Source organism: Nyctereutes procyonoides, unplaced genomic scaffold (assembly GCF_905146905.1).
Source record: "Nyctereutes procyonoides isolate TBG_1078 unplaced genomic scaffold, NYPRO_anot_genome, whole genome shotgun sequence".
Taxonomy (NCBI): domain Eukaryota; kingdom Metazoa; phylum Chordata; class Mammalia; order Carnivora; family Canidae; genus Nyctereutes; species Nyctereutes procyonoides.
This window is the reverse complement of record NW_026575041.1, coordinates 18,137,324-18,161,699: the sequence shown is the minus strand read 5'-3', so window position 1 is coordinate 18,161,699 and position 24,376 is coordinate 18,137,324. Positions and strand designations below refer to the sequence as shown.

Sequence of the window (24,376 nt, the reverse complement as noted above, 5' to 3'; positions counted from 1 at the left end):
CCCTCCAAGACTTTTTGTATAATAGAGGTTCTCATATAACTTAAAATGAAAAATTATTATTTATCAGAAATCATGGTGAACAAGGAAAGTCTTAAATCTCATTGGACATGTGATTAGGGAAGAGGGATGTTTCAAAATGAGATAAGATGGCTGAACAAAGCTCTTATCAGAAAGATATCCAGGCACTAGTTTGGAGGTACTTGAATGCAATGAAAAGGTCTGGGACTTTCTTCTCTAAACACTTGGATCCACAAATGGATTTTGAACAGTGTGGTATCATGACGAGAATGATGCATAGGATGAGCCCAAAATAATTGATAATTATCTAGTTGTTTTAAGATAAAAAGTATGATTACATGAGTGAAATACTGAGGAAAACAGACTCCGTGATAAACAGCATGGGGAATACAGGTGAGATTTTACTTTATATCTTGATCTCAGCGAGATTTTTATATATTTCCTACATGGCATTGACATCAAGACACTGAGAAAATATAATTAAGAAATGCAATATAATAAAAAAATATCATGGTGAAAATCTTGGATTTCAATTCTCGCATCAGCCTTTTTAACTATGAAGTTGCCCAAGTTATTCCATTTTCATTACTATAATTTCTCATCTGGATAACATTTCCTGTATTAAAGTCCTAGTTCTGTCACTTACTAGCTAGAATATTGAGATATTTCCTGTTTTGTGCCTCAGTTTCCCCATCACTAAAATGATGATTGAAATAAGATTTACTGTAAAGATTAAACCTGAAAACATGTAAAAAAAAAGTTAGAATATGACCAATACATGATACTTCTTATTATAATCTGTGCTATTGAGATGAAAGTCTTCTTTCACAGGGCTGTTGAACAGAGTAGGATAGGCATAATGTGGTGTCTGTGACATGGTGAGTGCTAAATAAACATTTGATCAATTTGAATTTGAATCTGGATGAAATCCATTTTCTCATTCTCCTCCCTGAATAAGCAGGACCTCAGGACATAGATTTGGGCTGATGAGGTCCCAGAGGCCTGGCCTATGTTAAGGATCTACTGAGTGTATGGTCTGGATAAAAGGTGTGAAGCTGAAACAGTGACAAAGAGAGAAACTAAAAATAAAATGAGATGGTACAGAATGATCAGAGAGATACTATCTTGATTTCAGATAAAGGGATGGGCTTCAAAATTATTGGATCACAAAAAGGCTTTGAAGGATGAGAGATTGAGACAGAGATGGGTAGAGAGGGAGAAAGAGAAGAGAAATTCTTTAATTAGCTGGCTTAAAACTGCTTAGACTTTTAAGGCACTGCATGAGGTAGATACCACTGACCAAATAGTTGATCAGTACATGTCCAATAGCCTCTTCAGCTGGGGAAAAGAAGGGCTTTCTAATTAACCTTTTTCCCCAAGAAGCAGATGGAGGTAGGGAGCTCCTGTGTCCTTCCTGAGAAGGAAATGGTGTTGGAAGATACCTCTGGTCTCTCTACCTTCATTGATTTTCTCCTATCTACCAAGGAGGAATGATATTTCTGATTGATAAAATTGGAGCAGAGGTAAACTCTATCCTGGACTTTTGGATCTTGCTCCCTGTCTGGAGCCTGTTTGCATTCAGATGGATTAAATTCATTTTCACTATTCTTGTTTACCAAGGTTGGCCATCCATACCCCTCACATACCTTGCACCAGATTCAGATATCAGTGAGAAAGCCACACTTTCACAGTTTACTGCCTCTGATTCAATTCAACGAGGAAGGAATTACAGTGTCCTCCAAAGCCGCTTCATTAAGAAACCTGCACTTTAAGTTATAAGACTGACATTTCATTGTAACTCCTATTTCGTTTCGGTTTCTATTTATCCAAAATTCCTATCTCATGGCACCATATGTTGGGGTTTAGAGTGTTAATTAATCAAACCCTTCCACTACTATCACCACCTACTGATTCAATCAGTTTGATATGAGTCAGAGATGGGGGGGAGGGTAGGACTGGAATTCTTCCTGATGTTCTTCTCTCCTAGGCATGAACAAGCTATTTCCCTTTGAGAAAGAAAAAAAAAAGTGGGAAAGGGGGGATAAAGGATTAGGATAAGTGTCATTCCTCAACAAGAACCATTTGAAATTATGGTGCCTAGATGTCATATATATATATATATATATATATATATATATATATATATAACTTTAAGTTCCTTATCTAACCCTATAGTTCTAAAATATTGGTATTAACATCCAAATTATCCATTAAAAGCAATAAACCTAATGTAATTTGAATGGGCTGGAGAGAGCACAGGAATTAATTTTAAAATGTTCAAAAGATGCCTGTTTATCTTTTTATGTACTAATCAATAGAGACATTTTATGTCCTCCTATTCTTGAAAAATAAAGGCATGTTCATAGAGAGATGCCAGAGAGCAAATTGATCAAAGACTAACAACAAAAAGAATTGATAAATATAAATGCACCTTGTTGGGCTCTCTGGGTGGGTGTCATGAGACTTGTATTAGATCCAATTTAATTAGCAGCTTGACTCTCTCTCAGAATGGTGTAAATAGTATGGGAAATTTGCAAATTAGGTCAATTTGAGAGTTATAGCACATACTAAGAAAAATAGATAAATTGATCAGAAAAAGAAGCAGGCAAATGATTGCAGAACAAAGAAATTAAATGGAAATATTCATTGGACTACAGAGAGTATATGACCAATTATTTTAACAGATTGAGACAGATTCTATAAAGGAGAACTGTCAAACTTTCTCTAGATGGCAAACATGGCCTTTACCATGTGAACTTTTCATGAAATTTTGCCTAATTAAAGCTTTCTTATTCTGTTTTTAAAAACAGCTTGAGATGTAATTCATATTCCTTATCATTCACCCACTTAAAGTGTTCATAGTGGTTTTTAGCATATTCACAAAATAGAGACCATTATTATAATCTACTTTTGTCTAATTTCCATCACTCCTAAAGGAAACCCTGTGCCCATTGCCTAAAAAAAAAAAAAAAAAAAAAAAAAAAAACCACACACAAAAAAAACCTTCGATATTTATGTTTCTATGAATTTGCCTATTCTGAACATTACACATAAATGAAATCATATAATATATGGTGTTTTCCTGGCTAGTTTCTTTCACTTAGCATAATGTTTTCACGGCTCAGCGTGTTATGTTATCAGTACTTTCACTCCAATTTGTTGCAGAAGAGTGTGCCATTGTGTGGGTGGGTATACCACATATTCTGTATCCATTTATCAGCTGATGAACAATTGGGCCGTTTCCATGTTTTTGTTATTTTAAACGCACTGCTATAAATATTCATGTGCAAGTTTTTATGTGGATACATGCTTTGACTTCTCTTGGGTATATACTTAGAACTGGATTTTCTGGTTCATATGGTAACTCCATGTTAACATTTGCAGAACTGCCAAATTGGTCTCTAAAGCAGTTGCACAGTATTATATTCCCAACACCAATGTATGAGGTTCGATTGTTTTCACATCCTCACCAATAATTTTAATGTCTTTTTTTTATAATAATCATCCTGGTGGTTATGAAGAGCTAACTCATTGTGTTTTTGACTTACCCCTCCCTGACAATTAATAATGTTGAAGGTGTTATCATGAGTTTGCTTGCTACTTGTGCATACTTCTAATGAATTTTGTATTCCTATTCTTTGCCCATTTTTAAAAGAGGGTAATTTGTGTGCATGTTATTGTGTTGTAAATGTTCTTTACATATCTTTTACTGTATTGCTTATCAGACATGCAATTTGAAAATATTTTCTTCTGTGTTGTGGGTTGTATATTCACTTTCTTGATGGTATTGTTTCAGCCCAAAAGTTGTGCATTTTGAAGTCCAATTAGTTTTTTCTTTTTAGATTTTATTTAATCTTATTTTAGAGGGAGAGTGAGCAAAAGAAGGAGGAGAGGGAAAGGGTCAAGCAGACTCTGTGTGGAGTGTGGAGCCCAGTGCAGGGCTTGATATCAGGACCCTGAGATCATGACCTGAGCCAAAATCAAGAGTCAGATACTAATTGACCAAGCCACCCAGGCACCCCTTTCTCTTTCATTACTTGTCCTTTGGTGTCATACATAAGAAAACATTGCTTAACACACGGTCACAAAGACTTATGCCTACATTTTTTTCCTACATTTTTTTTCATAGAGTTTTACACTGTTCGCTCATACATTTATCATGTCAGATCCATTTCAAGTTAAATTTTGTCTATGGTATATGTGGGAGTCCAATTATTTTTTCCTTATAGATATCCCATTGTTCCAGTGCCATTTATTGAAAAGACCATTTTCTCCTCATTGAATTGTCTTAGTATTCTTGTCAAAAATCAATTGACCATAAATGTAAGGGGTTATTTCTGGACTTGCATTTGTTTCCCACTGATATTTCTATCTTGATATATGAGTGAGATAAAACGTATTACTGAGATCACAGTGACATCAGGGCTAATGGATAATAATAGAATAGAAAATACTTAAGTCCGTGGTGTCTGGGTGGCTCAGTTGCTTAACTGTCGCCTTTGGCTCAGGTCATGAACATGATCCAAAGATCTCATAGAGCCCCATATCTGGCTCCCTGCTCAGCGTGGAACCTGCTTCTCCCTCTCCCTCTGCTTCTCCCACTGCTTACTCGTTCTCCTGCTCTCTCTCAAATAAGTAAATAAAATCTTAAAAAAAAATACTCCTGTCTATCCTTATGCCAGTACAACACTTAATTGATTGCTATAGCTTTTTAGCAAGTTGGGAAATCAGGTAATTAAAATCTCTAACATTGCTCTATTTTTTTTTTTTTCAAGATTTCTTTGACCATCTGGGTCACTTGAATTTTTTTTTTAAATTTAAGTGTAGTTGACACACAACATTACATTAGTTTCAAGTGTCTAACATGGTGATTTAACAAGTTTATAAATTGTTCTATGTTCACCACAAGTATAGCTACCATCTGTCCTGATACATTGTTATTACAATATCTTTGACTATATTCCTTATGCTGTGTCCTTTATTCCCTGACCCATTCTTTCCATAAGTGGAAACCTGTATCTCCCTCTCCTTTTCACCCATTTTGCCCAACGCCCTCCCTACCCCCCTGGCAACCATCAGTCTGCTCTCTGTACTTACTGGTCTGAGTCTGCTTTTTGTTTGTTTATTCATTTATTTTTGTTGTTATTGTTTTTAGATTCCACTTATGAGCTTTATTATTATTTTTAGATTATTGTTATTACTGTTTTTAGATTCCACTTATGAGTGAAATCATGTGGTATTTGATTCTCTCAGTCTGACGTATTTCATTTAGCATAATACCCTCCAGGTCCCTTGCATTTTGATATGAATTTAAGAATTAGCTTTTTGGCTTGACTGGCAGCTGGGGTGGTAAAATGTCGGCTCCCGGGTCCTATCAGGAGGCTGCTGGGCCTTCCATGGTGCCAACCATGCCCCCATCATATGAGGAGGTGGTGGTGGTCAACAGTTACTTCCCTATGCCTCCTGCACCCCAGACATGGCCAGTCAGGGGCTGGTGACAGGCCCAGATAGGAAGGACAAATCCTCCCATGTACTGTACCCAGCCAGTGCCCATCCCCAGTGCCAGTGCAAGTGCTGTGCAGAGGGTCTGCATGCAGCAGCCAGTGTCCTTTTTCAACTGGAAGGCCCAGTCCAGATGTGTTGTTCCTTCTATAACAAGAGGATTGGGAGTCGGCTATCCTATAACACCAGTGCCCTCACCTAGCTCTCGTGTGGGAACCTGAGCTTGCTGGGATGCATCGTTTAGGCTGCTGCTTCATCCCTTTGTTTTAACTTTTTTTTTTTTTTTTTACTATTTTATTTATTCATGAGAGACACAGAGAGGGAGGCAGAGACAGAAGCAGAGCAGAGCAGTCTCCTCAAGGAGCCTGATTTGGGACTCGATTCCTGGGCCCCAGGATCACAACCTGAGCCAAAGGCAGATGCTCAACCACTGAACCACCCAGGCTCCCCTGTTCATCCCTTTTTGATATGGACCTTTGACGTGGACCACTACTGTCCCAACTGCAAAGCTTTCCTAGGCACCTACAAGCGTTTGTAGGACTTGGCCAGACCTGGAGGGAGTGGCATGCTGCAGAAAGTATTCTCTGACTCACCCAACAATTACCACCCAATCTCTGCCCTGGTGGGGTTTCCACCTTGGTGATCTCATCTCTCCAAGGGATTCACCTTTGTGTCTTCTTTTGGGGAAAAATATCACAAAAGTAACACACCTCCAAATCCCCAGAGAATGCTGCTTGGAGTCCTACAGGACATGCAGACATTCACCTTGAGTGCTGGTTCCAGAGTTTCCTGTCTACTGTGACTCCAAGTCACCCCATTTAACAGTGACAATTGCTCTGTCTGAATATCTTCTAGTGAGTTAACATTGATCAGCTTGTTTTCTTGCCTCCAGCCTTTTCTGGGGACAGTCTCAAACTGAGGAAGCACAATGACCTTATTTTTGAGACTGTTCTGGCCTGAATACGGCTGACCCACCCTTTGGTGTCTGCCATTATGTTCATCTGTTCCCACTTCTGATGACAAAAATCTTGTCTTATAAACTAAGGGCTTGGCTCTCAGTGTCTGTAATTGCAGGCTTTTCATTAGCACACAAATTCACTTTAATTTCTTCATTCCTTTTTAAGTACAAGGAGGAGCTATTTACACCTGCAGGACACACATCTGTGTGGTCATAAACGCATGCTCAAATGTAGGGCTGGACCTTGTAGATCTGCTTTCTCTCAGTTTTTTTTTGTACGAGATCCTCAGCCAGTTTCCATGAAGGGTTTTTGTCTTGTAGAGGACTTGTTTATATTAACCACATTTATGACCTTCTTTTAGTCCTAAACACCTCTGAACATAATCTTGAAAGGAGAGATCAGTAGAACCTTTTTCTTAATCATAAGACCGCTATCATTTTCCCATTTGCCAGGACACTGTCATTTTGTTGTTGTTCTTAACAGAAAAAGTAATGGATAATGGAACTTTTAAAGTGCGACCCCTTCAGGGTTCCCAGTGGTATGTTTTTAAGGCAAAGGAAAGTACAGTTTGAGGCGTCTTGTGCCATGGTACTGGGAAAGCTTAGGGACCTGTTTCAAAGGAATCTAAATTCTGATTTTATTTTTTAGAAATATAATTTGTTGTAGAAAATCAGAGGATATCTATGATTCAGTCAGCAAGCCAGAGTTCTCAAATAGCTGCTGAGTCGTCTTTGAAATCAAGACAAAGCTGGGCTCAACTTTTAAGAGTCCTTATTTTCATAATAAATAGACACACAGAATGCACATGAATAATATTACATAGAAATCAAGCCTAGGCCTTGAACAAATCTGTATCGTGGCTGAAAATTATAGTCACAGCTACTGACTCAGCTTATTCATTTGATGTTTTGAAAGTTCCAGTAATTATTTTTGCAATGAATATCGATACTACATAGTACTTTAGTGTTATCTGCTTTTAAAACATAAGGTCTTTGGTCCTTTTGATGGGAAAAAAAAGATTCAGCTTGCCAATTTTTGCAAACAATAATAATAAATAAATAAAGCTCGCTGGGATTTTGATGAAGATTGTCTTGAATCTGCAGATATATGTGGGAATTATTGCCATTTTAACAATATTAAGGCTTCCAATTAATCAACAAACATTTTTTCATTTATTTATATCTTAATGTTTCAAAGTTTCAGTGTACAATCCTTGTATTTCTTTTGTTAAATACATTCTTAAATATGTTCATTTTTTGGATGCTTTTAAAAAGGAAACTTTTTTATTCTATGCTTGGACTGTTCCTTGATATTTGTATATTGATCTTATATCTTGCAACTTTTTTTTTTAATGACTTCAAATAGTCTGTAGTTTCTTAGGATTTTCTAAATACATAATCATGTCACTTGCAAATATAGGTTTTTCCTTTTTAATGCAGATACCTTTCAGTTATTTATTTATTTTGCCTAATTGCCCTGTGTATACAGGATTGAATAGTTTCTTCTTCAAAATTCAAGTCCACCAGCAACTCAGAATGCGATCTTATTGGAAATAAGATCTTTGCAAAGGGCACCTGGGTGGCTCAGTCAGTTAAATGCCTGCCTTTGGCTCAGGTCATGATGTCAGAGTCCTGGGATTGAGTCCTGCTTTATGGTCCCTGCTCAGCGGGGAGTCTGTTTCTCCCTCTCTTGCCTGTCATTCCTCCAGCTTGTACTCTGTCTCTCTCTCACGCTATCTCAAATAAATAAATACAAATTAAAAAAATTTTTTGCAAATATAACTAGTTGAATAAGATGAGGTCATATTCTTAGGATCCTGAAGCTAATGGTTGCTTTTCTTATAAAAAGACCATGTGAAGAGACACAAGCACAGAGATAGGAAAAATGACCATGTACAGATGGAGGAAGAAATTGGAGTGAAGCAACTATAAGCCTAGGAAGTTGACAATTGTTGGCATCTACCAGAAGCAAGGAAGAGGCAAAGAAGGATCCTCGGTTTTCAAAGAGAATGTGACCTTGCCAACTTCTTCACTTTTAGCCTCTTTAACAAGGAGAGAATACATTTCTGTTATTGGAAGCCACCCAGTTTGTGACTCTTTATTGTGACAACCTTGGGAAATTAATCCATAATAAAAAAACATGGCTTTGGAGTCAGATTGACTTGAGGTGGTTTCTAGTAGTCTGTTACTAATTAGCTCTGAGTTACTGAGCAAATAATTTAAGGGTTTTGGTGCTCTTTTCATTCTATGAAATGGAATTAAGGAAAACCACACATTGTGAAGCTTCCAGAGGATAATGTTATAATGAATGCTAATAAATTTTAAAAATCTTCTTTATCATATTGTTGCAGTTGTTGCTACTAAGTGAAACTATGTACTAGTGGAGCTTGTATCTAAAAAAGAATACTGAAAGAAGTCAGTCAGTTCTCCTACTGAGAAAAATATCATAGACACTTAACACATCAGTTTGACAATTTCCTCTATGTGTTGTTGGCTGAATTTGGATTCCCCTTCTTGATTATGAATAGTTTCACGTTCTTCTGATTATAAAACATAAATTAGACTCTCCTACAGGGACAGGTACTATGCTTAGTATACATCTTGTCATGGATCCCATCTTCTGCTTATCTGGTCACCTCTGTACCTTATCACTGGGATGGCATCTCTTGACTCACTAAGGGTGCATTCTACAGCATCAGTTGAAACTGCAGCATGGCTCTAATCATTCCAGAATGCAACATAGCCAACATCATTAACAGGACAGGCTCTGCTGCTAACTGCTGCTTGTTTTCTCCTGTCAAGTTTATATTTCTTAGGGTGAGAAGTTAGGTGAGATGAAATAGAGCAGGCTTTTAGAAAGCTCTTGACAGATGGGTTCTCTGACTGTTTATAGCCTTGGAGGATCAATAGAAACCTGTCACACACACACACACACAATCTTGCTCAAAGGTAATGAGCATTGACTAATACAATTTTATTTGTACCTCTGCAAAATGTTTCTGGTCAGAGGTCAGCATTTGTGGGCAAATGCTTGCCTCTGTATTTATTTTCTAGCAGAGGTTGTTGGACAGCTCAGTGGGAGATTATGAAACATTTAAAATGCATATGCTGTAATTTTCTCCTACCACCACCCACCTCATACATATACATATTCAAACATGTTTGTTGAGAAATTCTTGCACTTCGAAGAAGAAGCACGGAACATGAACTCTGAAATCAGGCAGACCTGGGTGTTCCACTCACTAGCTGTGTGACCACTCAAAACCCCAATATTCTGATTTATTAAATGGAAATTAATAGTATGAATCTCGTGGGATTTTGTTTATTTTGTTTCCTTTAGACTAAACTCTTTGAGAAGTCCTCTATATCTTCTGCATCTAGCATAGTACTTTGTATATGTTAAACATTCCACTCTCGCTGAATGAAGGATGGATGATGCTTAACTTAGGTTCACTTTTTATAGTGTTTATTTTTTTCAAGTTACTTCACTTCTCTCCAACTCTGTTGCCATTATATGAGAACTATAATAGATAATGCACAAAATAATGCCTTAGGTGTCTGCCACTGTTAATATTCATGAAGTCACTGATTGTTCCTAGTGGGGGAAAAGGAGATGGTGCTTCCATATGATAGTTTCCTTATTTGGATTTAATTTCACAGCCATTGGACTTTTCCCCCAATGCTTGCTCATTTGTATCCAAAGGCATGTGCTTAGCTAAGTAAAATGCAATCCAGCAGAGCGTGTACTATTTAGAAGAATGTTAGATCTTTATTTGAAATGTCTTTCTGGAGACTAAGAGAGTCAAGAATGAGGAATACATCATCACTCACCACTTTGTCATGATATACATAGACCTTATCTCAATAGTTTTTACCTCATTTGCAGAATAATCATATTTCTTTGCATTTGCGGGTGGGAATCAGAGTGAGCCAAAGTGATAATGGCTTTAGGCAAAACATATGCTTTGTATTTATCAAAGTTTTCAGCAATACCTACACAGTCTCCACTGATGATCCATTTTTAAGCCGTTCCTGATTATAGCATTTCTCCCTTTAATCCAAGTATCGAAAGCAATGTATCATAAGCAGTACCTCCTTCCTTCTATCTTGGGATGGATGACTCTGGAAACGGCAGTTCTAATATTTTCTTTTCCCAGTTTGGAAGTTGATCGACTCCAAGTTTATTTAAGGGAAAGCAAAATGAGTAAAGGTATGTATTTTTCACACAAACTAACAAAGATACAATCTTGCCCTCTAATTGAGGATTCAGAGAAAAGGCTCTGTGGTGTCATGAGGTGTCATACATACAGGAAACAAATGGCAGCTGGTTGCTGTGGAGGTAGCTAAGGTGTAAATTTGCTAATTAGAGAAATGCAAATTGTAAAGACATTCTGTTATACCCTGGAGCCATGTTGAAGCAATCAGTGTAGGATGGGTCCTAAAAGGGCTCACCTTTGGGGGATCTTGGAACTAAGATAGGCTTGGTTTACACTTACTAGTACGTACATATTGAAACAGCAGCTACTGCTCTAGATGCAGAGAAGTTAAACACAAGATCAAGACCGGTGTAAACTGTGAGAGGAAAGAGTGTTTTTCCTGATGGACCATTAACCTGGATGGCACACTTGTAAAGCCATTTGCCATCATGGCATCTCCTATACTCCTACCCTCTGCCCTGCCTTGACTGGATCTCAGCTAGTTCAAGGTATGCAATGTGCTAGTGGTACAGGAAGGAAATGCATTAAGCCAAGAGAAAGATAAAGTTTAAACTACTGCTGGAAAGGTGTCTGGGTGGCTCAGTCAGTTAAGAATCTGCCTTCAGGGATCCCTGGGTGGCGCAGCGGTTTGGCGCCTGCCTTTGGCCCAGGGCGCGATCCTGGAGACCCGGGATCGGATCCCACGTCGGGCTCCCGGTGCGTGGAGCCTGCTTCTCCCTCTGCCTGTGTCTCTGCCTCTCTCTCTCTCTCTCTCTCTCTCTCTCTCTATCATAAATAAATAAAAATAAAAAAAAAAAAAACATTTTAAGAATCTGCCTTCAGCTCAGGTCATGATGTCAAGGTGCTGGGATCTAGCCTAGTGTGGGGCTCCCAGCTCAGTGGAAAGCCTGCTTCTCCCTCTCTCTCTGCTATTCCCTACTGCTTGTGCTTGAGCTCTCTCTTTCTCTCTCTCAAATACATAAATAAAATCTTAAAGAAACAAATTAACTACTGCTAGAGACACAAACAAATTTAAATAGACAACCAATTGTTTTTTGTTTTGTTTTGACCTAATGACCTGTAGATTTTTTCCCTTACTGAATTTACTGATTTTTAATTAAGGCAAATGAATTGACTGATTGTTTTTGACATATGTCTGCCTAAATACCTGGCTTCTAATGCTGAAGTCCTAACTTAAATTCACTGATTATCAGCATAAAGTTTGTTGTTCTTAACTTCAAGTTTCAAGATTCCATGGAGATTCCTAAATTGACATAAGGAAATCTAGAAACCTTCCAGTATTTTAGGCAGAGTGTTTGTTAAAATGCATGTATATTTTTTTATTTTTTTAAAGATTCTATTTATTTATTCATGAGAGACAGAGAGAAAGAGAGAGAGAGAGAGAGAGAGAGAGAGAGAGAGAGAGACACAGGCAGAGGGAGAAGCAGGCTCCATGCAGGAAGCCTAACGTGGGACTCCATTCCAGGTCTCCAGGATCAGGCCCTGGGCTGAAGGCAGTGCTAAACTGCTGAGCCACCCTGACTGCCCACATGTATATTTTTCTAGAGAGAAAGTGACTTCTGATAACTTTTTTCATAAGGGCTAAATCTCAGCCTCCAAATTTAAGAAGAGTGTTACTGTGGTCTCATCACCAATATAGTGCAGGCAATCCTGAATGCAAAGATCAGTCCACTCTCAACTCTCTCATTTGCGTTCACAGATGCAGGGCATGCAGGAGGTCACATGACTTACAACATACCATAAATATAGATGTCAGGAATCACAAGTCTCTGCTACCATTACTGGATCCTGTAGGAATATTATCTTTGCTGTAGGCAGCTGGCTGTGGAATGGCCTCACTTATCTAAGCAAAGACATGAGAGAGTTGAAGTGAGCCCTACATTACCCTGGAGGAGGAAAATGCGCTTCCTCTCATGAGCATTTTTCTGTTTCCTGTTTCTCTTTCTCTCTGTTTCCAAAGCACTCGATTCCAGAAGTGAGGGCATTTGTTGTTGTTGTTGCCCTTGTTGTTGTTTTTTTGTTTGTATGTTTGTTTTCAACAGGAGTCCACTAACCCTGAATCTAGAATTTTAAGACAGTCTCCTTGTTCTGGCTCTACCGCCTCCTGGCTCTGTGATCTTGGCTGGCTAGTTTATCCTGCTGTACCTTAGTCACCTTACCTGTAAAATGAAGGTTATAATTCATGCCTTGTTTTCTTTCAGGGTTGCTGGGAAGATCAAGTGATATGATTGTAAAAACTGCTTGTGAAAAGTAAATTTTTTGAAAACATACATGGATTACATTTATTTTAGAACAGGCCTATTGTCAATTTTTATACACGGGTAGAGATAACTACTTTGGATGCTTGATTTTTATTAGTGAAATGGCTCTCTGAACTATTGGGAAACTTGGTTTTTCATATATCTCTGCTGAAATAGAAAAGATCATCCAGTGATAGAAGAGTAGGTATGATAGTTCAATTATTCATGTTTTGATGGCTAGAAAAGGCAAGGCTCTCAGTTTGTTCACAATTTTGAGTATGTTTGATTTTTTTATACTATAGTTATATAATTATATATAGTTTATATTATATATATAGTTATATATAGCTTATACTATAGTTACATAAATGGTTATATTTATATATAGTTATTAAAATTGTTACATTTATATATTTCTGAAGCTAGTTCCTATGAAGTTCAAGAGAGGTATATGTATAGTTTTGGCCTCTTGAAAAACATTTTTCAAAAATTAACCATATTAAGAATTGGAAAAAGCATTCCCAGCCCCATTTAATTCTGTCTCACAAGGTACCATATGATATTCTGAGAGGGTCTGCCATCTTACAGGAGAAAGTTTCCTATAACTGTGAGGGGCCAATGCACGGCAGCTCCTGAGTGAAGATCCACAGACGCAGCTTCAAACATGCTAGTCAGAAAAGTGAATTTACTGGTTTGTGCCCACTCAGCAGTTTTCTTTGGGTCTATTCTAAGGATTGAAGAAACCAAATAGAGTCTCTTTTTTAACAGCATACTTGCATCCATATCCTATAATGATAAAAATCTTGCAAGAAATGTATTGCATTTATTAGGTAAAAAGGAAGTAATAATTCAATGACTTCCCTTCTTTGTAACACTGTCTCAGCCATTTCCTTTGTAATATAGAGACACCTAAACCTCATTAATTCAGAGGCTACTAGTATATGCTTGGCAATTATTGGCCTGAGTTATTCTGAAGCTTACCTTTGCACTATATGTGAAAGATAGATATTGTTCAATAATAGAAAAAATATACATATATATTGGTTTCTGCCCCCAGTTCCCGGCCAGAGCTTTCTGAAAACCTTGTAATTTCCTAGGTGATGAGAACACTAAGAACATCTTTTGTTTTAATATTTGGGTCTTGACCCTGGTTCCTGACACAGAGCTCCTAAATCCCTCAGTATTTCCTAGGTGACAGAGGTGTTTCTTGTTCTAATGAAGTAACTCTTCATAGGTTCCCAGATAGCTTTAGGATTAAGGCTGGTCACCAGAAAGACTAAGCCATGATTAGAAGCTTGCAACTCCCAGCCTCATTTCCCATCCTCTGCAAAGGCATGAGGGACTAGAGATTGAGTTAATGGTTAATCATGCCCACATGATGAAGCCTCCATGAAAATTCCAAAAGTAAAGGGTTCAGAGAGCTTCCTGGTTGGTGAACATATCTATGTGCCAGACGGTGACAGGTGACAAACCCTAAATCTACAGGGACAGAGGTTTATGAGCTTAGGATCCTTCTAGAACTTACCTATGAATCTCCTCATCCGCTCTTAATTTATATACTTTGTCAAATAAACTGGTTAATGTTAATAAGTAGTATTTCCTTGAGTTCTGAGAGCTCTTCAAGCAAATGATTGAATCCAAGAAGGGGATTGTGAGAAATTCTGATTTGTAGCCAACTCAAATAGAAATTATGGGTAATGCAGGGACCTACTACTTGCAATTGGCATCTGAACTGGAAGGCAGTCTTTTGGGACTGACGCCTTAACCTGTATTGAATTGTAGGACACCCAGCTGGTGACCCAAAGAATTGTTTGGTGTGGGGAAAAAAAAATGCACATATCTGGTGCCAGAAATATTTTCTGTGTATAAGTTAGGAAGAAACAGAGTGTTTTTCCTAGACAGAAAACTTGAGTGTTTTATATGGTACACAATAAAGCAAATCTTATATAGGATTTTATAATATGTTTTGAAAACAAGATTATAAAAACTGCTTATTCCCAAGTAAGTATTAGTAGCACCAAGTAAATATGTCTTATTTATTAAAACAGTCCAGGATGGATTTCAGTTATTTGCAGTGCTATGAAAATTCTATTTCTTAAAGAATTATGTGATTCAATTTTTTTATTATTAAGACTGAGTTCTCTCCCAAATGGTAAGAATAAGCAAAATTTTCTAAAAAGGGATTTTACAAAGGAGATTAACAAAAACAGAATAATTTAATAAATTTCATGAAATTTTCACATCAAATGCTAATACTGAACAAGACTTAGCCTTAAAGAATGACACAATAATTCTCTCTTGAACCACTGAAAGTTAGTGTAAAGTAGAGCAACTATTTATATAATCTCATACACTGCTTTTCTAAACCAGTATTTTGTACTTTCTTTAACATGGTCTTAACAACAGGTAAAGGATGGGAGAAGAGAAAGAGTCAGAGGGCAAATCCTCTAAACTCAGAATTAATAAGGAGAAGGCTATAAGTAAATTGTACTTCTCATATTAGTAGCTTAGTTCAGTAGAGTGTTAAGGGCAGTTTAAAACCTGCAGTTCTTGGAGTCAGACAGGTCGGTATCTAAATTTGCCCTACTTAACAGCAATGTAATCTCAGAAGAAATAGTACTTCTCTTTGCATTTCTGCTTTTTCCATCTGTAAAAAGAAGTTACTAATAAGAAATTGATGAAGGTGCGGTAGGTTAATGAAATAATGTCTCTGGCATACAGTAGCCTATGGATAGATTTTTTTGAGGAACAGTGTGGGGTACTGGAAGAAGCCTGGCTATACTTCGGATTTGGAGAGATCTGACTTCCAGTTCTGATTGTGCTGATTTATTTGTGACCTTAGGAAAATTTTTTCCTCTCTCTGTAAACTATTTGTAAGATGTGTATTTATTAGGAGAAAATAACATATACAAAGTGATAAATGATGCCTGACACATGATAGATAGTACATAAATAGATGTTTTTTATTATGCCAACTAGATTTCCTGCATATCCTCACTCTTGATTGATGTTAATAAAATCCTAGTACATGTTGGTGCAGAGCAGTGACATGACACTTCCACATTTTAAAATAATTTACAGAGACATTTAATTATCAATAATAGAAAGAAAGTAGCAAGTTTTTCTGGCTTGATAAAGCTTAACTCTATATTATGTGAAGTCTGGAAACTGATTTGTTTTACTTCCCTCAGAATTGTATTCCTGGATCTTATGAGTTCACTTGCCTTGGTCTTAGGCCTTGAATTAGCTCAAATGAGATTCTGCCCAATGTGTATGGTGACTTCAGCCAGATTCAAATTTCACAGTCTCCAGAATGTCAACTTCATTTCCCCAAGTCAATTATAAGCTTTACAGAATCATGGGATCATAGAAAGTCAGTGGCATTTTGGCCACGAAAAATCTAATCATCACTATCACCACATTCCAGAGAAGATGACTCCTTTTTGGAGATACCTGTTAATAATCTATTATAATGACATAAACACCTGACACTTCTTGGACAGCCCATCATGACGACATCACACCAGTCCTCTCTCTGAAGTATGTTAAGGTAGGTCACTTCTTTCCACTTACTCTCCACCTCAATCCTTCACTTTTACATTCCTTTAATACATTTTTTTTAGGTTGAGTTTTGAGTTTCTCTCTTACTGAAAGACTCAATGTTTGCCAATGTTTTACAGCTTATCTTAGGCAAAGCATAGAATATTATTTCAAAATTATGTTTCAGAAACCTACAGTAAGTCTACATTAACTCTCAAACAGCATGCAGTGTTGTCATAAAGAATTCCATGCTTCCATGCTTACATCTACCAACCTGCTAGTGCGTCCATTGTTTGCTTAATCATTCTGGTCTACTCCAGTCAATCAGTCTATCATCTTATGGTTTGCTTGAGTCATTTTGGGCATGACAGAAGGGTAAGATCCTTTACCTACAGTGTCTCCCCTAGGTCTGTGTATATCAATATACATTTAGTGAGCACCTTCCAGGTACCTGTCTTTGAGCTAAATCCTGGGGATTCAAAAACGGATATAAAGTTCCCTGCCCTCCATGTTCCCTTGGTCTAATGAGAAGACACATAGGTGAAGTGATCAACTGGATGAATGCTATGATGGAGGTATGTTCAGAGTGGGAGTTAGTGGTGGGGAAATGCAGGCAGATTTGTCCTCCTAAAGGAGCTGAAGTAAATCTTCCTTCAACAGAGAGTATGGTTCTAGAGTAAGTAATTATGATTAATAATTATTTATTTGATCTACTTTCCTTCGACTTCTTGAAATACATTTTACACCCTTCTTTTGAAGACTTTTAGTTAAATAAGTAGATGGCTTTTAAGTTTTCTGAGCTGTGATCCACTCTAATAAATACAATTTATATGAAATCTAGCATATGCATATATGTGTTTTTGTGTAGGTACATACATACCTTCATGGAATATGTTTATGTGTATAGTATACTCTGATATTTTCCATCCCATTTTAATCTGTTCTGTTGTTAATAACAGCCAAAAGAGTGCTTGTCACAACCCACTGAGTTTAATCTAATGATCTAAGGAAGGGCTGAGGTCTGTAGTTCATTCATACTGAAGGGAGTATGCCCTGTGTGGCAAGTGTAGCAATAAGAATCGATCAAGATAAAAAAAAAAAGAATCTATCAAGATACCAAGGAAAACCAGAGGATGGAGGCCTGATGAGCACACTGAGGGCAAGTAATGGGTTATGGTCATTTTTTACAATGTATCATTTAGCATCAATTGGGGGCTTACTAAGTGCTTGTTCAAATAGTGAAGCTGGGTGAAGGTAGCATTACATACTTTCAAATATCCCTGTATCATGTCCATTGCTTCTTTTAGCTATGACAAAAAGGACAAATGCAGGGTGTATTTGCCACCACACTTGGCTGTTCATGACAGACAATGTAATGGCACCTCTTTTTTTTTTTAAGATTTTATTTATTTATTCAGGAGTCACAGAGAGAGAGAGAAGAGAGAGAGAGAGAGAGAGAGAGAGAGAGAGAGAGAGAGGCAGAGACACAGGCAGAGGGAGAAGCAGGCTCCATGCAGGGAGCCCAACATGGGACTTGACTCCAGGACTCCAGGATCATGTTCCCGACTGAAGGCGGTGCTAAACCACTGAGCCACCCGGGCTGCCCCGACACCTCTTTTTATTGAATCTCAGATTCTTTCCCACTATGATTTCTGGTGCACAGTGGGTTCACATATTGAGATGATATAAATTTGTTGTAAATTTAATTCCACTTCCCTACCAAATGGGACTGTTAAATTGTGAACATATTTTTGCTTTCCTGCTTCATAAAATATGAGCACTCTAATCCCAGATGGCACATCCCCCAGAAACATATGGACAAGACAATTTATAAGGAGTGCTTCTTTCAGGAGCCAGTCCCACTTAGCTGAGGAGGCTGTGTCATTTTGCCAAGACCTTTCAAGCTACTCATTGAGAAGGAGGGTGAACAGGTCTTAGTCATGTAATCAAGAGATTGAAAAAAGTTTGACACAAATCTCTTTCCTTAAAGCATATGGATTTTCATAATTAAGGAAGAGCTGGGGTAGATTGAGGTGGGAAATTCCTATTTCTATAATTGCAGGGCACAAAGATTTTGCAGCACATATACAATATGACTCTGTGCTTTTTGTTTGTTTGGATGATTTTTGATTTGCTACAACCAATATAGGCTATACTGGTCATTCCAGTCCATGCTCAGGGAGGGCACTTGCAAGGAAGGTAAAAGACCAGATAGTTACTTCTCATCTACTTTGCACCTCTAAGGGTTTGCATATATTTTTGTATATTAGAAGTCTTGTATTCAGGGTAGGAAGTTGTAGTATGAAACACTTGAGTGGTTGCTGGGAGTCAAATGACTAGAAACTTTCTATGCTATGAAGAATAGGCACTGGCAGGAATAGGAATAGGATCAGGTGCGGGCTTTTGCTTCCCAGAGTGTAGTTTATTCATAAAAGTTCAGTCCTCCCCTGTTGTTGTCACCAGAGGTAAGAAAGTCTCAAAGTAGGAGATGCTGTAATTGTTTTTAGGAGCACAGCATCTCAATGCCTGAGAAAAACAAGGAACGAGTTACATCTAAGTATGGCTGAGGATGCATACACAATCCACAATTAATAGAGGTGCAGTCAATTTGAGTTTTAGCTTTCCTTTCACACACCAGGATAACAAAGTCTCAAGACAGAGCCAGGACATCTCTCTCCATATGTCAGACTCTGATGCTTATATAGTCTTTACACTAAGCTGTGTTGCTTCATGTGATGAGCGTTCTTTACAGTGCCTGATACATACCAAGTAGTTAATAAGTGATGCTTGCATGAACGAACATTGGATTCTTTCAACAAATATTTCAATGGACTATTTCTGTGCGTCCCTCCACCACCACACACCCCCATTGTGTCTGCATTTCCAGTGGTTTCCTCTGACATTCCCTTTCCGTTGGGGCCGCTGGCAGCTGGAGCTGGAGCAACTATTTACAATCCTTTATGTTGCTCTGACACTGCCTGACTGATGTCAGGACAGAGTCCCAGACATTTAGCTACATGCCAGATCAGTCTGCTGAGGTGTTTTGCCAGTTCCCCATAATCCGATAGCTAGTATTTGTAGACGATTTAAATCATGTTTGCATGGTTTAACAAGATGGGATCAGAAAAAAAAAATGTTTAAAATACACTGTGGAAGTTCCAGTGGCTTACAAATACATCACAGCTTTTATTTACTTTCTGATTTAAAGAGAAGTTTGAGTCCACATAGTGACAGAGGCAATAGGCTAGGGAGAGTTTCCTCCTACTCACCTCACTCTCAGCACTGTGCTTTGTGCATCACCTACATTATTTTATTTGATCCTTGTAATAATCATATGTCAGTATTCTTAGCTCCAGGTTTCTGTTAACAAAACAGAAAGTTAGCTTACTTGCACGTGGTCTTGCAGCTAATAAGAGGAAGATTTGGGATTTGAACATAGATCCGAAATCCTGTCCAGACACAGCCTTTTATTTAAAACCCAGCTGCTGAAAAAGCCATGCTTATTCTTCTGTAAATTTCTACCATCTGCTGAGAAGCTGGAGCATCACCTAGCCCAAACACTGTCTTATTACCAGCAAATAAATGTCAGGGTAAAGACCATGAAAATCATCTGTTACCTTAGCCTTTAAGAAGTGCATTCCCTCCCACCTGACAGCACTTTACTACGATGCCGGGAAACAAATAGATTAGTGAGGCTGGAGTCTTAGGGGGTGCGTAACCTTATGTTTCTGAGCATTTAAGTTATTAAAATTCACAAAGAAAGACCTTATGGTGCCGTCATTTTATCCAGCTAACATCATCAGTATGGCTCAAGGGCTATGGCTTTGTACAGTCACCCTCGGAATGGTGAACATATGGTTTTACTTCTCTCTAAAGCCTCAGGGCATCTGACGGCACCTTTCATGGATAATGGATAAAGGCTGCCATACCAGTAGGTAACTTCTGTTCCATCAGTTTGGCCTTGGTGCCAAGAATGCTGAACAAATTTCAGGAGGTTTTGAACTGACCTGGGTCTATTCTGTCAATGGTAACACCCTCACGATCAGCAGGGGAAAATGTTTCCTATTTTACTGCATTTTGGAGTTCCTCTATGTTTGCGTGAGCATCTTAAAGCCGGAGCTGTGTAAAAGAGTTAACCTACATTTGTAGCTGCCACATTTCTTTGAGCTGTCGCTTTGACTGTGTTAGTTTGTTCCTTTTGATACCTGTCCTATGGCTTCTGGATGAGAAAATATGTTTTGTTATGATAGCCTCCAGATCTATTGCCAGTGTATTTTGAGACTACATCAAAAGAAACTAAGATAATTGAAAATGTTTTTTGCACATTCTTTCCCAGGTTGCCTACAGAATCTAAACTGTAAATAGCATCAGTCTTTATTGGTGTCAATATCTTCCTAGCAATCATCTGAGAGGGTCAACATCTTCCTTCTGCTTCCCCCAAGAACTCTCATAATAATTAAAAAACAGTGCTGTGGATTTGCCAAAGGCCTGGAAATCAACTAAGTTCAATAGAGAAATTTCACTTATTTGGAGAAGGAAACACATGGGCAGTTTTCATATGTTCAGCAGTTACTGGAGTATAATGAATGCAAAGAATAGGCTTTGGAACCAGATTAGGCTGAGTCGAAATTCAAACTCCAGTAGTTCTGGGTCATCTTTACAAGTTATTTGATTTTCTGACCATTGGTATTCATATTTCCTCCCTTCTCTTTTGCTGCATTTCATGGATTTAGTAAACTTTACCATAATTCACATACTTACTCTGGTCCCAAATTAAGACTCATGATTGACTTCCTTATTTCAGTTCTGCAAATCTGTGTTCAAAATCTATTCTGAATCTCATCTTTCTGCATCAGCTCCATAGACAAAAACACTAGTCAAAGCATCATCTTTTGCTTGGGCCACAGCTTCTTGCTTGGTCTCCCTACTTTCACTTGTGTATATTTACAGTTTATGTTCCACACATTATCACTTCACTATCAGAATGAACCTCAAAATTAGAATTAGATCATATAATTTTTTCACAGAAAGTCTTCCATTGGCTCACATTAAAACTCCATATTTTTTACAATGACCCAAAAGATACTACATTATCTGGTCCTACTCTTTCTTTCCTCATGCCTTCCTACTTTTTGCCTTGACTACTCTGTTCCAAACAGCCTAGAATTTTTTTTTCTTTTCAAATTTGTATTTAAATATAGTTATCTAACATACAGTACAATATTTGTTTCAGGAGTAGAATTCAGTGATTCATTACTTACATATAACACCCAGTGCTCATCATAACAAGTGCTCTCCTTAATCCCCATCACCATCTACCCCACTCCCCACTCATCTCCCTCCATCAACTCTTAATATCTTCTGAAAATTTCTTAACTGGATTATTTGTTTTTTGGGTGTTGAGTTTGATAAATTCTTTCATTCTTGATTTTTTATTTGAGAGAGAGAAAGAGAGCATGCGATGACAGGGGCAAAGGGACAGAGGGAGAGGAAGAGAGAGAATCTTAATCAGGTTTCATGACCAGCCCAGAGCCTGACTCAAGGATCAATCTCATGACCCTGAGATCATGACTTGAGCTGAAACCAAGAGTTAGGCACTTAACCAACTGAGCCACCCAGATGCCTTGAGTAGTTCTTTATAAATTTTGGTTACTAACTCTTTATCAGATACGTCTGGTTTTCTGTTCTGTTCCATTGATCTATGTGTTTTGGTGCCATACCATACTGTCTTGATGACTTCTATTTTGTAATATAGCTAGAATTCTGGAATCTGATGCTTCCAACTTTGCTTTGCTTTTTCAGGATTGCTTTGGCTATTTGGGGTCTTTTGTAGTTCCATACAAATTTTAAGATGTTGTCCTAGCTCTATGAAAAATGTTGGTGGTATTTTGATAGGGATTGCATTAAATATGCATATTGCTTTAGGTGGTACAGACAGTTTAATAACGTTTGTACTTCCAATCCATGAGCATGGAGTGTTTTCCCATTTCTTGCTGTCCTCTTCAATTTCTGTCATAAGTTTTCCATAGTTTCCAGAGTACAGATCTTTTACCTCTTTGGTTAGGCTTATTCCTAGGTATCTTATGATTTTTGGTGTAATTGCAAATGGAATAGATTCCTTGATTTCTCTTTCTACTCTTTCATTATTGCGTGTAGAAATGCAGCAGATTTTTGATGATCTTAACTCTTGAAACTTTGCTGAATTCATGTATTAGTTCTAGCAATTTTTTGGTGAAGTCTTTCAGGCTTTCTACATAGAATATCATGTTATCTGCAAATAGTGAATGCTTACTTCTTCCTTGCTGATTTGAATGCCGTTTTCTTTTTATCTGATTTCTGAAGCTAAGACTTCCAGTACTGTTTTAAATAGTAATGGTAAGAGTGGACATCCCTGTCTTGTTCCTGACCATAGAGGAAAAGCTTTCAGTTTTTCCTTATTCGAGATGTTAGCTGTAGATCTTTTGTATATGATCTTTATGATTTGTAGTATGTTCATCTTTCCCTACTTTGTTGAGACTTTTTATCAATAATGGATGCTGTAGGAAGAGTTAATACCTATTCATCTCAAATTGTTCCAAAACCTAGAAATGGAAGGAAAGCTTCAAAACTCCTTCTAGAAGGCCAGCATTATCTAGAATTTTTGATGCTCCCTGAACAAACCAAATTCACTACCATCTCAGAACATTTGCTCTTGCTGTTCCCTCTACTTGGAATTCCCTACCTGCAGATAGCTATGTATTTGCTCTTTATTTCCCTTTATACTACTAAGGGCTCAGGGAGCCCTCTTTGAGCATCATATTTAAAATGGAACTTTCCCCATTCTAAGTCTCTGTCATATAGCTCTGGTGGTAATTCTTCTTTTAATCACCACTATCTGACTGCTTCTATTTTGTATGGTTATATATTTATGAGACTATGGACTTTTATTTACTTTGTTTGATTTGAATCTTCAGTATTCAGAGAAGTATTTGCAAATAACAGACAAACATTACATATTATTGAATGAATAAGTTAATGAATTAATAAATAAACTCCATATTTCCTAGAAATGATGTTGATAATTCCTCACTTACAGGATTGCTATAGGGATTAGAGTTAAAATATAAGGCAACTAATCATGCCTGAAATAAATGACTATTCTTACCACTAACATTTGAACTAACTAAATGATTAAAAATGGATCTTAATGGTAAATAGCACTTTTTGAGATTACATAGAATGCAGTGAATATAAATAATATAATGGAGTGATGGGGATTTTGAATATGCATATCCTGATGCAGATGCAGCATCTCTCATGTGAGATTATTGTAGGAAATATGTTTCATTGTATTTTAGATTTATAAACACATTAAAAATTTTTGGACATATACTAAAAATATAACGTTCTTAGAACTATTTGTTATTATTTATTATTTTTGATGTGTAAAGAAATACTGTGATCACCAGGCTGAGATTTGGATGTGATTCACAGCAGCTGTGGATACACTGTCTATAGACATGTGAATTTAGGTATGTGATTATTTGATTTTGATTTTTTTCAGTATTATTTACATTGGTAGAGCCACCCCCAGATGAATTTTAACTTAAATTTTGATTTAGAATTTTCATTTAATGCATCTCCCAATTATTACAAAACAATGCTATATTGAAGTAATTTTGAAAGTATTGAAAGCAAACATGCGCGAAGTCATATCTTTTACTTTTCTAATTAATTTCTCAAATATATACATGTCCTTATTTGTGGAATTTTATTGGGAAGGGTTTTATGGCTTCCCTTACTTCATTTATCCCCTCGGAATTTCTAGGATTTCATCAGCCCAAGGATCTTGTTCATTGACACAGAGTAGAAATTGTTATGACATAGAAAATAATAACTGGAATATCCTTGCAGGTGTTAGC

The 24,376-nt window shown here is 37.4% G+C and overlaps 1 pseudogene; it reads left to right on the top strand.

The window, feature by feature from the left end:
* Positions 1-5,372: 5,372 nt before the first annotated feature.
* LOC129506628 (lipopolysaccharide-induced tumor necrosis factor-alpha factor homolog) lies at positions 5,373-6,058 on the top strand (annotated as a pseudogene).
* Positions 6,059-24,376: the final 18,318 nt, after the last annotated feature.